This window comes from Scyliorhinus canicula, chromosome 7 (assembly GCF_902713615.1).
Source record: "Scyliorhinus canicula chromosome 7, sScyCan1.1, whole genome shotgun sequence".
Taxonomy (NCBI): domain Eukaryota; kingdom Metazoa; phylum Chordata; class Chondrichthyes; order Carcharhiniformes; family Scyliorhinidae; genus Scyliorhinus; species Scyliorhinus canicula.
The window spans coordinates 205,464,426-205,468,389 of NC_052152.1; positions in this window are offsets into that span (position 1 = coordinate 205,464,426).

A 3,964-nucleotide genomic window follows, 5' to 3' on the forward strand; every position below is an offset into this window, starting at 1 on the left:
TGTGAGGTTTGAAGATCAATCAGAAACAGTTTCTGAAGCAATCAAGGAGTTTGGTGGAGAGAATGGGGACCATGTGTCCATGGAGCATTGTGTGATCAGGAAGGTCAATGAGCGTAGGCATCAGCTGTTAATGACTGGGGAACAGAATCCTGTATCTTTGAGCGTATCACAACTGAAGAGTGACGAGCAGAACCTTTATGAACCCCCCCCCCCGCCATTGCAATTTCAGACTATTAAAGAGGAAATGTTGTGACATGCACCATTGAAATTGTCTGCTTTGTGATCTTATTCTGCCCTCCCAAGTCTGAGAATTTTCACATCCAAAATCTATCTTTTTACCTTCACTACTTCCTTGATTTAAAACTAATGTTCTTTCTGATTTGGGTACTGTTTACGTTTATGGTTTCACATAGTTTTCATCAACAGCAAAATAATTAACAGGCCTCAAGTCATGATTATAACCCCAGAGACACCTATTGTTGCCAATTCTCCGGGGAACAACTTGGAGACTCCAGGAAATAGAATTGAAGATTTTGTTTTCCAATTAAGGGGCAGTTTAGCGTGACCAATCCACCTACCCTGCACATCTTTAGGTTGTGAGGGTGAGACCCACTCGGACACAGGGAGGATGTGCAAACTCCACACGGACAGTGACCCGGGAATGGGATCGAACCCAGATCCTCAGTGCTGTGAGGCAGCAGTGCTAACCACTGTGCCGCCCGTAATTGAAGATTAATCTCTGCGACACTGCAGTGAGTAATATCCAAAAGTTAAATTATAGGTAACCGAAAATGGTGGGTTTTTTTTCAAACACTTCTGTTTATTAGTTATAAAAGCATTGGAAAAGGAAAACAAAAATGATGTTTGGAATAGGCAGGAGACCAATTAGGTAAGCAAAAGATTGTTTGCTTAACTCCAATGGTGTGGAAAATCAGGATATTGTAATGGAAAGTTGAGTGATTAAAGTGTAAGTGTGGACGCAGACATGATGTAAATGGATATACTTGGCTACCACTGGCAGGACACAAGCTTTAGGGTTGCCAACTGTGATTAAATATATTCCTTGAAGTTTCACCAAATCTATAGAGGCCTACAGCACAGAAAAGCCCTTCGCATTTATGCCGGTCAAAGACAACCACCTAACTATTCTAATCCCATTTTTCAGCACTTGACCCGTAGCCTTGTCTGTCTTGGCATTGTACATGCACACCTAAATACTTTGGGCGCGATTCTCCACAAATGTGGAGAGTCGTGAAGGCTGCCGTGAAACCGGCCGTGTTTCCCGGCCGCCTCCGCGCCCCCTCCCGGGACCCGATTCTGCTCCCCGGTCGGGGCTAGCAGCGGGGCCCGTGAACCTCAGCATCGCAGGCTTGGCGAAATTCGCTAAGCCCGCGCGCCAAAGTTAACGGCGGCTGACGCGCACGATGACGTCAGCCGCGCATGCGCAGATGGATGGCTCCAACCCGCGAATGACGTCATCACGCATATGCGTGAAAACCGTGCATGCGCGGGCCGGTATGCCCCTCAGCTGCCCCGCGGAACAAAGAGTGCGCGGGGTTCGGACCCGCTGCCCACGATCGGTGACCACCGATCGCGGGCCCATGGCACCCGTGGTGCGGCCGTGCCAATCGGTGCCATGGTTACCCAGAACGGCACTTTGCAGCCGTTTTCACGAACGGTGAGAGCAGGTGTGTTGCCGTTCGTGAAAACGGCTGTAAAGGCCTGGGAAATCGGCCCATCGGCTAGGGGAGAATCGCTGCTCGCCGTAAAAAAACGGCGAGCAGCGATTCGTGTCGGGGGGGGGCGGGCGTGGGGGGGGGGAGAGAATAGCGGGAGGTCAGGAAAAATGTCGGGAAGGCCCTCCCGCTATTCTCCGACCCGTCGTGGGGGGCGGAGAATCGCGCCCTTTGTAAGTGTTATGAGGGTCTCTGCCTCCACTACCCTTTCAGGCAGTGAGTTGCAAACTCGCATCAGGTGAAAAGGTTCTTCTTCGCATCCCCTCTAAACCTCCTGCCCCTTACCTGAAATCTGTGCCCCTGGTCATTGACTCCTCCAACAGGGGGAAAGAAAATCCTGTTTATGTCCCTCATAATTTTATTCATCTCAATCGTGTCCCCCCTCAGTCTCCTCTGCTCCAAGGAAAACAATCCCAGTCTATCCAATCTCTCTTCATAACAAACTCTCCAGCCCAGGCAACATCCTGGTAAATCTCCTCTGCATCCTTTCCAGAGCTATCACATCCCTCCTATAATGTGGATTCTAGAACTGCACACATTACTGCTGTGGCCTAACCAACATTTTATACAGTTCCAGCATAACCTCCCTGCTCTTAAACTCTATGCCTCAGCTAATAAAGGCAAGAATACCATTTGCCTTCCCAACCAACATATCAACCTGCCTTGCTACCTCTCGGTGCTTCCCAGGGTTCTGCCGTTTATCATGTATCCTTTGCCTTGTTTGTCCTGCCCAAGTGCATCACCTCACTCTTACCCGGATTGAATTTGGGGCAGCACAGTGGTTAGCACTGCTGCTTCACAGGGACCCGGGTTCAATTTCAGCCTTGGGTCACTGTGTGGAGTTTGCACATTCTTCCCGTGTGGGTTTCACCCACACTAAATTGCCCCTTGATTGGAAAAAATAATCGGGTACTGTAAATTTATTTATTTTAAATGTTACGTGATGGGGTGACCAGGATAGGGCGGGGTGGCATAGGTGGGGACATGGGTAAAATGCTCTTTCGAAGAGCCGGTGCAGACCCGATGGGCTTAATGGCCTCCTACCACTGTCGGGATTCGATGAATTCCATTTGCCACTGATCAGCCCATCTGAACAGCTTGTCTGTATCCGCCTGTAATCAAAGGCTATCCTCCTCGCTATTTACCACCCCAGCAATTTTTGTATCATCGGCGGACCCTCCTAAATTCATCTCTAAATCATTTATATAAACCACAAACAGCAAGGGCCCCAACACTGATTCCTGCGGGACCCCACAGGACACAGGCTTCCAATCAGATTATTAAAGCAGTTCATAATACAGTTGTACTAAAAACACTAACGATACAAGCACTAAACATTGCACTGGTGAGACCAGATACCCTCGCCTCTGTGCACGACAGAAGCGGGGGGGGGGGGGAGGGGAGGAGTCGGTGTGTTGGTGGGGGGGAGGGGGGAGGAGAGAGGGAGTTCGTGTGGGGGAGGGGGATGGGGGGACCCAATTGCCTAAACTATGTACGGAGGCAGAAAAACAAAGGCACCTTCATTTATGATGTGCCAGATTCCAGGAGTCCCCCAGAGGGGGGGATCGGTGGATTGGCCATGCTCAGGGCAGCACGGTAGCACAAGTGGATAGCACTGTGACTTTATAGTGCCAGGGTCACAGGTTCGATTCCCGGCTTGGGTCACTGTCTGTGCGGAGTCTGCACGTTCTCCCCGTGTCTGCGTGGGTTTCCTCCGGGTGCTCCGGTTTCCTCCCACAGTCCAAAGATGTGCGGGTTAGGTGGATTGACCATGATAAATTGCTCTTAGTGATTAAAAAGGCTAGGAGGGGTTATGGGTTACAGGGATAGGGTGGAAGTGAGGGCTAAAGTGGGTCAGTGCAGACTCCATGGGCCGAATGGCCTTCTGCACTGTATGTTCCATGAAAATCTATGTAAATTGCCCCTTAGTGTTGGAAGATTATGTGGGGTTACGGGGATGAGGTGGGGTGACGGGGATGAGGTGGGGTGAGGGTGCTCTTTCAGAGGGTCAGTATAGACTCAATGGGCCGAATGGCCTCCTCCTGCACTGCAGATTCTATGATTCTAAATTGCTGGAGACTCCGGGTTGGTAAACCTTAAACTGGCCATTTTCTAAACTGGGATGTTTCCATCCCCGAGGGGGCGGGGCTGGGGAAGGGGGCGGGGCTCGTCCTCTGCGTCATCTCCATGGGAACGGGCGGCCAGGCTGTGCGCAGGCGCAGTGCGCC